This window comes from Prinia subflava, chromosome 1 (assembly GCF_021018805.1).
Source record: "Prinia subflava isolate CZ2003 ecotype Zambia chromosome 1, Cam_Psub_1.2, whole genome shotgun sequence".
Classification (NCBI taxonomy): domain Eukaryota; kingdom Metazoa; phylum Chordata; class Aves; order Passeriformes; family Cisticolidae; genus Prinia; species Prinia subflava.
The window spans coordinates 122942405-122954401 of record NC_086247.1 but is presented as its reverse complement, the minus strand read 5'-3'; positions in this window follow the sequence as shown (position 1 = coordinate 122954401).

The window sequence follows — 11997 nt, the reverse complement described above, 5'->3', positions numbered from 1 at the left end:
GTGTTCAGAAAATAAGTACAATTTTGTGGTATTTTAAAGGAAAAGTGCAAAAAGACAACAATACTCATTAGTCAAAACAGGCCTGTAAGCACAACATGAAAAAAATATATCACAGCTCTTATTTTGAACAAGTTATACTCTAAAATCAAGAATTATTATCATATAGTTCATGAAGAAAACACCATATACTGACCCAAATCCTGTATTCTTTCTGGAGAAACATATGTATATGTATCTCCAGACAGCAGAAAATATTAATTTTATAACAATACATGGTGTATAAATACATCATATGCAATGATGCATTTAGTATATTCAATATATTACATGTCATAAAAGTATACCATAAACATGTGATAGTATTTATTTAATTGCAAATACATAGAAGTCTGTAAGTTCATTTCAAATACATAAAAGTCTGTTCATCATTTCAAATACAAAAAGAAATTAAAGTAATTTGTAGAATTTTCATAGAATCATTAAGGTTGGAAAAGACTTTAAAACCATCAGGTCTACTAGGTCAGTCTAGTTCCACTGCCATGTTCACCATTAAACTATGTCCTCAAGTGCCATTTCCATATGTTGTTTGAACACTTCAGGATGGTGACTCCACCACTTCAAATAGAAACACTTTCCAGAAGTCTATTTATAACCATAGCTCTTTGTAAATCAGGTTGCATTCTCCACACCTCATGTGAGTTTCGTCATTTATGATGTTATATTTATATACATGTAATTTATAAATTAGCAGTCCTAGAGGTGCTCTAATACCAGATAAAGGCACCAATGAAATAATATTTTCTGGTCTGAACATCTGTTTTACATCCAAGAGTAGTAATATGGATCAATAGCCTTAAACAGGAACTTCACATACTATAATACACTATCTGAATTTAAAGGAGTCACAGATTTCACTTTGTCATGTCTTATGAGTGGGATGTGCTGGTCAGTGGCAGTGGCCAGTCTTTACACCACTTAAAAAGGGATTTTTGCTGGATTTACAGGTCATACTCATCATTAATCTAACACAGAAAATTTGTGCAACAAATCCTGCTACGTATTGGAAGGTTCTCCTTCTTTAACCTGGTGATTTAAAATTCAATTTTTGCTGATGTGGGAAGAGTTCATTACATTAAATTACTGGTCATCAATTTGAATACAAATTACACTTTTCCTTGATTTGTCTTACCCATACTTTTTATTCAGTAAAATAAATTTAGGATTGCCTAAACTATTTGCACAAGCCTAGAATATGACTCAGTCATTTCTAATCAGTTTCTTCACATCAAAAAAAAGTTGTGATATCTGTTTTCTGCCAAGCAAAGCATGTGATGTACCTCAGATGCACCCGGAATGTCCCAAACTGGCTGCCTCTGGGCAGAACCACAGATGTCATTTCCTTTCCAGAACAGAGATTATCCAAGCTGAGCCCACGAGCTCCCTGACCATGGTCATTTCCATTTCCATGCTGTCTGACCCCTTTGTGATTCTTCCTTTCCCACATACGTGACATCATCAGCTTCCTGGGAAGCTGAGACAAGGTAATAACTTTGTAGTTACCTAATGCCTGTTTTATGCAGTCGTGGTGGAGACAATTATACACAAAGGCGTTACTGCTTCTTTCATTTTCTCTCTCTGTGTCTTGAGAACTACTTGATATTTGGGTTAATTTTTTGTAGCATCCCAGTCTGATTGACTTGACGCTATTCTAGCTTCATTTTTATGATCCTGACATCCAAAATACACCTACATTCAGTGATAAATATTTTCCCCTTTCTCCAGGTTCTTTGTTTATTTATAGTAGGGGGTTTTTTTTGAGATGGGTATTTGGCTTAAGGCCATTTAATTCTTGGTAGTTTTTGCTTCTTTTAAATAGTACAACCTTTCAAATTCAGTCCCTGAGCTCTATAGCCCAATGGACTTCACTGGATATCCAGTCCACCTGAATACAAACTCCTAATAAACTGTTTCAGTTAGCATATTTGTGATCCTGATGACAGGTGAACTCAATGGAGGAATGGTAAAGGACTGTTGGGAAAGGATTCTATCTATCTTTCAGTTTTAAAAACATACCCCATCTATTGCTGACTTTGTGTTGCAAATCATCCTAGAATTAGTTCAAGAAAACGTTTTCAAGACTGCAGTCTTTTCTGTCTTAGTATGGATCTGCAGTACTTAAATGGTGAAATTCATGGATTAGGTATAGTCATATATTTTTTAAAGCATCCTCAACCACTTTTTATCCTCTGTCTTGGAGGTTTCATCCCATGCTCATTCTCTGCAGTAGAACTGAAAGCAGAGAGATGTAGCAGTTTTTTACTCTGAAGTGCTTGTCACTTTTCACACTGGCACATTTAGCCTGGTCAGTTCTTCACCCTTACACCTCTGACAGTTCTTTTCAGCTCACAGGTATGTCAGCTGCTGGCATCACCTGGCCTCCTAGCCCAGCTTGGATAAACATACTCCATGAGACAATGCTGTACAGTGGTGCTGTGGTTTTATTTGCTTCTAGATGTAAAACACAGACGTAAGAAAATGCAGATCTGGAGGCGCAAATGATCTCAAGAGGTTGATTTCAAGGGATCCTTCAGCCCTCAAATTTAAATTGTCACAGGACAGCCTCAGGAGTTCTTAGGGACCCTCAACTACTGTCAGCAGCAAAGGCTCAGGGGGCCAAAGAAGCAACTTTTGTGAGTGCCCCCTTGTCCACCACATGCAAAGCCAGCAGCTTGGCTGGAGGACTTAGATTTAAATTGGGTTTTCCTGGCATAGGTGGCACAACAGGCTATATCTGCAGAGAAGCTGGTCTTTCTCTATGTTTTTCTTATCAGTGCCTAAGACTTTACTTTCATAATATTTTTCACCTGCTCTATCAGCATGTCTTTTGCTATGATTTTTGCTTGTAAAATTAAAGGCAACAGCATTGTTTCTCCCTTTATATGCAGTCTGAATATGTCTATATTTCCAAATTAATATTTGCTTTGATAAACTGAAGGCAGTGAGCCTGCAGCTACCACAACACAGTAAAGAAATAACCCAAGTCAAAAATAGACTAATGCAAAATAGTGTCCCAAGGCAAAGGGCAGGAAATTGGTTGCAGTTGAACTAATATTTCTCTTGAAATGATTTGTAGCTGCTATTTGCTACACAGCTTCGGCTCATCCCTGGGCAATTCCGGATGCCTTTGGAAAATCCTCTCAAACCTCATGCTGTGCTGCCTATATATGGTGTGATTCCTTATGTTTGTAGCCCTCTGGTACAGAAGAAGTGTGTGTCTTTATACGAGGGGTGTAGAAAGTGTCTACACTTTTTGTATGAGGTGACTCATTCATGGTATTTCCCCTTTGAGTGAAGAGTAAAGGAAGCACATGCCAAAACTGGGAACTTCCATTCAGGCTTGTAAACTCTTCTCTGTCCTGGATGTTTAAAATAGATAAACTGAGGGAAAATTACACAAAAGGACATGGATGGTCCAGTACAATGTAGACTACTATGCAAGCTTGAAACAATTTTTAGAAATAGATGTCATGTTCACATGCATAAATGAAGTTTAATTTGCTAGTTGATGCAAGATTATAGATGAAATAGAGATGTTTGAATTGTAGCCAATGTAAAACTTGCTGTAATAATAACTGCTTTTTTAAGCTGATAAATATTTAAAAGCTATCTTCTGTTATCTTTTTGTGATAATCACTTTTTCTCTACAGGAGATGAGTGATCCTGAAAGCAATCTATTTACCAACTTCTAACATTTCAGCCTATGAAGCATTTTTAGTTTAAACTTAATAATTTTTACAATTCATATGGGCATTTTAGCTGGCTTTAGCCGTCCACACAGAAGTTTGATGCCTAACTACCAGCAGGCATATTTGAACACCCACTTGTTAATGTGATATCAGATCGCCCTATCACATCTATCAGTCTGATCCACAGGTGAAAGGCCATAAAATGAAATCTTGTACTTTGATAGAGAGTGTGATGTTTTCTGTAGATTTTCCTGGAGGAACATGACCTAAAAATCATTTTGCATATAAGGTTTCTGAGAACTCATAGGCATGGTCAGATGGGCTGCCATCATTTTTGGATGACTAATAAAACAGGCACAAGACATGGCAGAGAAAGTTCAATGTATGAACAAATTGTAATCAAAACAAGAGGAGAATTTGTTTATGTTAACCTAATGGATCTTCTGTTACGATACTAAAATATTTTTCTTCGTTGGAATTGAATTGATGTAAAGTTCAATACTGAATAAGAGCTGGGAGTTTTGTCATGTGTGTAGTGGAGTTTTGTGTGCTTGTCTATAAACCAGTTTAATCTCTAAAATTTAACTTTTCTCTAAACTCAATGAAATTAAAATGAAGGGGTTAACATGGGCACTGGGAATAGAGAAATTAAGATCAGCCAGGTAATAAGAACAAAGTCCAAAGCTACAGAGTGGCTGAGTGAATGTAAATGCAGTAGAGATGGTAGAAGGACATTAGAAGGGAAAAGAAAGTTAAATATCACTTCGAAGTGGGTCACATCTGCCTCCCCCCAAAGCCAGTAAAACACAGAGGGGTAGGGTGGGTGGCTCTGTGTGTGAAGTTAAACCACAAACCGATTTTCTGCAGCCACCTTGTGTCGAAAATGGAAAATGCAGCTCTCAAAATCTCTTCTTGAAAGCCCAGTGCCCTGGTTGAGCAAGGTGTTGCACCCAAAGGACATAAAGCTCATAAATGTTTCTGCTGTTGCCAGGACACCTGCTCACACATGAGGAATTTTGCCAGTGGGAAAACACCCTGAATTAGGGTGGATTTTTACTGATACCAGTTCCTAGGAAAATATGTCACCTAGTGAGAAAATAATACTTTTAGATTCCATTCCTTTGCAGCCTGAACTTTGCAGAATCAAAGGGGATCTTGACGTTTATCTTAATGCTTAATTAGGTCCTATTAGATATTATTTTTTCACAGTGCCAAAAGGGATAGATCTTATACCCTTCTTCTCAAAATGTACTAGCACTTTGATTGAAAGAAGAAATCTGCATAAACTGGGAGTCAGAAACCAGAAATGGCTATTCATTGATCTTTAGTATGCAATACCGAAATTCTCTTACTAGATAACACTGCATCTGCTCTAGACATAGGTGAGACATTGCTAGCTCACACTGGACTAGGAAAAGTGCTTTGTCATTTATATATCTCTCATTTCTCTTTTCTCCAATCATGAATTTAATTTAAATTCAGAGAGAAGACAAAATCACAGTTATCATTTTCCTTGACAGGTCTGTATCAAGGACAAGGATTATTTCCCATTCAGGGAAAAATAACTATCTGCTGTTCTTCTGTGACAATATTCTCCTTTTCCACCTCACCACCACTGCAACAGTGATTTTCACCTGGCTCATCTTGATGGGGGCTGGGCTGGCACCACAGCCCTAAGAGAGGAGGAGCCCTCACTGCAACACCCCAGACGGTTTAACTGCACTCAGTGTTTAACTCCCAACAGTTCTTTAGGAAGAAACCTGAGAAAGATGCATTCTGGAAAACGTCTTTTCTCTCTTATTTGGTTATATAGCCTGCTGGTAGTAACCTGTATGTCTGTTTATTTCTGGGAATTTGGCATTTGTGCTTATGTGAGGTGAATAGCTTTCCTCCATAAATTACCAAATTACAACCTCTGTATTTTTTGTGTGGCAAAGGAAGCCCAAAGCTGCCTATTTAAGGCAAACATATTACCTTCAGCCAGATAATGCTGAGCGACATTTACCAGTGGCAAATAGCTGGTATTGTGTTGTTAGAATCAGTGAGACACTGGGAGCAGAGGTGTCCTTCAACCATGAGCCCTCCTCTGTGGAAATGTTCCCAACTTTGTACACCTTGGCTGGGCTTTGCAACAACATTTTAAAAAGACATAATCCAAGAGAAGCAGGAGCAAACAGTAACCCAAAAGAGAGAACAGGCAATGAGTTCAGTCTGGCAGGGAAAGGAGCAGGTTGTCAGTTAAGTCAGTTGAGAGAGTATCACGAATTATACAGATATTCAGCAGATGGGATCAATGGGATGTAACAGCAGTATCAATATGACAAATTAGAGGAATTACTCCAAACCACCAAGCAACAGGGGACATGAATTACAGTTTGGTGTTTTGTTTACAGGCCACACAAGGTCAAACTAGTGTTATTATTGGTTATTGGCTCTCCACAGCTCAGACTGTGGATACAACAGTGGGCATTGTGGATAGCACAGTGGTTGAAATGGGAACACACACAGAGTTGATGGAGAAAAAGGAGCCACATTATTCACTTGCAGCTTCACAGGTACGTTGATTTTCATTGCTGTTATTACTTGCATAAATTGGATTACTTGGATACAGATCAAGTCCCTACTGAGCTATATTTTAGATATGGGAGCTGTAAATACCATCGTGCATAGATATATTTTTCACTCAGCAATTTTACAAATGCTGGTTTCTTGTATGCACCACTGTGAGTTTGTTTATTTCTGAATGGCTCAGATGACGTTTAAAATCCAACATGACCCATGATTCAAGCGTAATCTGGCATGTGCTCTAAAGTGACAGGCACAGATATGGATGCACACACCTAACAGCTACATCGTGGCCATCATCAGGAAAACCCCTTCGTGCTCTGCTGCCAGTGCTGCCTGATACTGAGATACCAAAATCAACTCACCTCCAAATAAGATTGCACCTCTTTATATCATTCCTCTGCCATCTCCTGGCAACAATTTTGTCTGTCATCTCAGAAGTGTGGGTGAAGGTTTCCACAGTTCAGAGTGGGCTGTAAAGACAAGGGCAGTAGCTAAGGCTGTAACTCTGAGCCCTATAAGTATGTAGGAGCTAAACTGAAAACAAAATCAAGAGGACACAGAAAATATTCCATCTTTTCTTTTGTGCAGAAATATTAACAACTTGGACCTTTTTTCTATACTGATCTACCTTGAACAGCAAAATGAAAATTACAAATGGAAGTACTGGAAAGGGTTAAGGAGGCCAGGTATGGGCAGGTTCTCCACCACTCCAGCTAATGAAGTTTGAATAATTGTCAACTCTGACAGGCAGAAAAGTTATGACAGCATGACAGGGAAGAGAGAGACACTGTCTTGACCTAGCACATTGTCAGGTCACATAGTATTTGTAGGAGCATAACTTGAGAGACACTTCTTCTTTAACACCAAGTTAAACCAAGTCAAAGTGGACAGTAGAAGCAGTGGGACTGTATTTCCAGAGGTTACTAAAGCACAGTTTAAAAGCTATGTTCTGGAAAATTACTTTAAAACATGTACTTATCTGGGCCTGCCCAGGAATGCTGTGTGAGCCATTTGATAGGTGTGGTTCTGCCACTGCTGTCAGTGTGCTGTGGCCAGGGTCTTCCAGGCATACTGTCCAGAATTAAAACTATGGAGGGAAAGGTGGCAAAAACTAGAAGGACTCACAAAGACTATGACTACATAATTTTAAGGGTGAAATCTGGCTCTACTTGACTTAAAGTTAGCCTTGGTAAACTGTAGAGACTGACAAAAATGTACTTGTAAATTGGAACACCCACCAAAACATTTCATCAAGAATTTGATAAAATTCTAGAAAACCGAATTAAAGGTTTTCAGTGGGTGTAAGAATCTATTGTTTGCTTGCAAACTTGGTAGTTTGAAGACGTGTTAAGTAATGATTACATCATTGTAATCAGTGAATACTTGCAGGAAACTTTCAAAATCACACAGAATTAATCCCATTGAGGAAAAACAAGCACTGTTTTCCTAGGGCTTCAAAAAACATGTTTGTTTTCTTTTTTATACAGTAGACTTATATGTAGATTCCTAATGACTAAGGGAAATTTTGGTAATGTTACATAGAATCATAGAATTGTTAAGGTTGGAAAAGACATCTAAGCTCACCAAGTCCCATGAGAAATAGCTTCTAGAAATTAAGCTAATTTGGTGAGATGAATAAATACAAAATTGAATGCCAGAGTACTCATGTGAAACTACAAAGAGAAACTAGTGCACTTTCCAGAGCTACAGTGACCACACAACACATTTCTGACTGACTGAATTTTTTTCATTTCTTATCCTCCCTGAATTAGTTGAAATGGATGTTACTAGACTAACCAGTGACCACAGAGGATCCGAAGGGTGGATCAAGCATCAACAGTTTGAATCCAAATTGAGCAAAAGGGAAATCATTCTCCATAATAAGAAGATGAAGAATAAACCCCTCAAAAAGTAATGAGCAACACAGGCTAAAAGGTCGAGGGACCTCACTGAACCCTAGAACAACTAACACAAAAAGGTAAATATTTGTCAAGCAGTGTAACTGTAGACTCTCCATCCTTGGAGCTGGTGAAGGCTCCCAGGCAGCCCGGCCAGCTCTGAGCACAGGGTGTACTGGACGACCTCTGGAGAGTCCTTCTGACCAACAATGTTCTGTGAATTCATGGCAGCTAGTGAGAGCTCCTGCACACCACTTCCCCTTTCACACTCACATCACTTCCTCAGAAGAACACGTCGACAACTATTTCTGTAGTGGTCAGGAGGACTGTTTCCTTTTTCTAAAATTAGTGTCACTGATACAGCACAGTTATTAAGGTTGGATTCTGTTGTTATTTGTGGTTCTGAGGCAGCATTACGGAATAATTCAGACCTGTATCCTCACCCTTGTTCTCTGCTACCTCAACATTCTTCTGCTTGACTCCTCCTGCAGCTGAAGAAAACACTAAGGACATTTTATCCTAAAAATATAGAAATGACTGTAATTTCAAACTATTTTTTGATTTCTTATTTCTGAAGATACTAACATTAAAGTATGAAGGTTCATCTACACCAGTAGATGTTAGCACAGGCCACAGTTTGAAAGTGGTCTAGTCCCGTTTTACATCACACTTGCTGAAGGTGTAAAGAAATAATTTTTATTACTTTATTGAAAAAATAAATTCAGAATAGTGACATGGTAACAAATCAAAGACCTTTAACAGTCTTTGATTATCTATAACACAGGGAAATACCAGTTAGAGATGTTTCTTAGATTGATTAGTAAACATTATTGCCATCACTTCCTTGGTCTTCAGTCCCCCAGCTTAAAAAAGACATTACTGATCTCCAAAATGGTCCTAAATTTGGTCCTGCTTCATTCAGGGAAAGAATGAATGAGTTCTACTACTCAAAATAGTTGTTCTTGACATAGTTTTTTAATGTTATATTGAGTCTTAGCACATATATGGCACATTTCCCATTTACAAGCACGAAGAATTAATGATTGAGCTTTTACAGTGTATTTGAGAATACGTTTTCCCAGGAGTACAGTTTGCTATGTCACAGGAACATATGAGGCTTTTGCTTATTTTATTTACCCCTAAAATTGAATTTTTGGAGTTTCCAACTTCCAGTTGTTGTGTTTACACTGCTAAATCATTCCTTTTTCTCGCATCCCCTAGTGCAAACAGAATTATTGGTCAACACAGAGGCTCGCAGCCCCAGTCCTAAACTGTTGTGTGATTTTATTTGATCCAACCCTTGCTCAAAACAGCGAGAACTGTGAATCAAGGTCAGCTTACTCAGGGCTCTTGAATAGCCCTAGACCTGGCAAACCCACAGCCCTTCTGGACAGTCTGAGCTACTGCTTGGCCACTCCCCTGAGAATACTGTACTCCTGTTATTCAGTCAGTGTTTCCTTTGTGTAGCTGGCATCTTTTGTCCATCATCCTTTTTCTATGTACCCCTGACAAGAATGTGGCTCCAGCTCCTCTGGAACTTCCCATTACCCAGTTGCAGACAGCAATCATTGTACTTGGTTTCTGCAAACTGAACACGTATTTATCTCAGTACCTCAGTAACTTCTCATACAGTGTGGACCAGAGCCCTCTTTGTCTTTGTAGCCTTCTGTGCAGCTGACTTAAAGTATGTCAATGTCTTTTTTTGGAGTGGGAAGCCCAGGGTTTGACACAGCGCTCCTCACATGCTCCCAGTTTCTGAATAAAGAAGAATTTCCTCTCTCCACCTGCTGACTGCAATCCTTCACTAATCATATCCCCTGTGCTGGTGCTTTCTTTGCTGAAAGGACATACTGCTCATCATGCTCACCTTGTTGTCCACCAGGATCCTCAGATACTTATAAAATAGGGAAGTCTGATGATCCAGAAGTGAGAAGCTGAAAACTGGCAGTAAGACAATCTCACTTAAGACAGTAAAAGCCACAGTCAAGAAACCTTAAAAGTATAATACAAAAATAAACATATTTCCTGCATGTGACTGAAATGTGTGTCTTTATGTATATCTAAGTGTATTTTAAATACATATACTCAGTGTAGATAAGCCTAAAAGATTCGTGTGAGGTCTAAGCAAAACTATAATGACTGCATATTTTGAACAAAGCTACACAGAATCTATTTCTATTTCTATGTTTCTATTGCTGTTTTTCATATAGAGATACTCTATGTAAATCTGTTTCCCAAATTAGTATCCTAACTTTCACCAGAATATCCTGCTTTAACTCTCATATCAGCAAGCATGAACTAATTTTATTAGTCAGTCTGTAGGAAAAAAAAGCAAAATTAATCTTAATATAAATCTACAAAAAAAAATCCCCAATATGTGTTGTACATGATCTAGAAATGCCCTTTTTATTTCTATTCTCATTTAATTTGGGCTTTCTTTTTAAGGTTTCATCTGAATATTGATGTGTGGGAAACAATTTCCATAGAAGTACTATATATAAATCTTTAATTCAAATTGCAAGTTTCTCCATTTTTTCTAATGCAGCAAACAGCCAAACCCTATTACCTTGAAGAGTCTGAAATCATAAATATTTATCTGAGCTCAGTGGTGATTTGTTATAGAGAGGTTAGACTGTGTCTTCAAGACATTTATTTCCACAGTTGAAGCTGGAGCTAATGTAGTCCCTGTTGTCACACTGATGATGTTCTTTCAAAATGCACATTAGAACCCAATGTCTTTTACAGAGTTTGCAACACAGCTGCTTTGAAAAGTTTTATACTGAGTGTTCATTCTCAGTCTGGAAATTATCACTCATATAGTATTTTCTTCTCTTCTCTTCTCTGTTCTACTGTCAAGACTGTGACTGAGAATTGTATAAAATTCATGAACTACATCAGTCTTCAATGAGTTATTAAATAATTTTTTTTGCTTGTCTTTTTTTTTTTTTATATGAAGAATGATAATTAGGAGACTCAGAAGGAACTGAATGCCTTTTCTACTACATGAGTGATTCTCTGCTAATCACTGAAGTCTTGCAGATAATTCTTAGGTTTAATAGAAATAAGGTTTAGAAGAAGCAGTTTCTAGTTTTCTTGTTTAAAAAGGGATAGATTCAGTTTTCACAGCTGAGAAATCATGACATAAGAGGTGAGGAATTGTTCGACTATGCAACTGTCTTTATCCAGTCCCTTCAGAATTTACCTGTAATATTCTATTCTTAAAGGGTACTACAATAACCTATATAGAGTTTGTAAAAGTGGCAGAGTGCCTATAAGTGCAACAGGGAAATATAGTATGCACACTGTTGTTTTCTTGCAAGGATTTCATTATAGGAAAGTGGGAGAAATTCTACAAACATTGCTCAGGTGTATAGAATTTAAAGTTTTACTTTAGTGGGTTATTGTCAAACACACTAATGCAAACAAAAAAACAAACTCTTAATAAAGAGTTCTATTTACATTATACTCTTATCCAGTTCAATTTTGTTGTATCAATTTCCATGGTAAAAAAGTAATACTTGAAGCATTTGCTAACTACCTACCTTTTGGTGTACCTGTCAGTCTCAGAGGAGACCTTTGCTAGGTACACCCACAACTGAACATTCTCTTCTCACACAATTTCCCTCACCAATCATGGCACTAAAATGCAGTGGGAATGGAGTTCAGCTTCTTTTTGACAACTGGCTCAACTAACCAAACATGTTGCAGTAAGTGTTTGTATGTTTATCCCCAACATACATTGTACATATATGTGCCCAGAAAGTTTGCAAGAATCTCCACTGTTT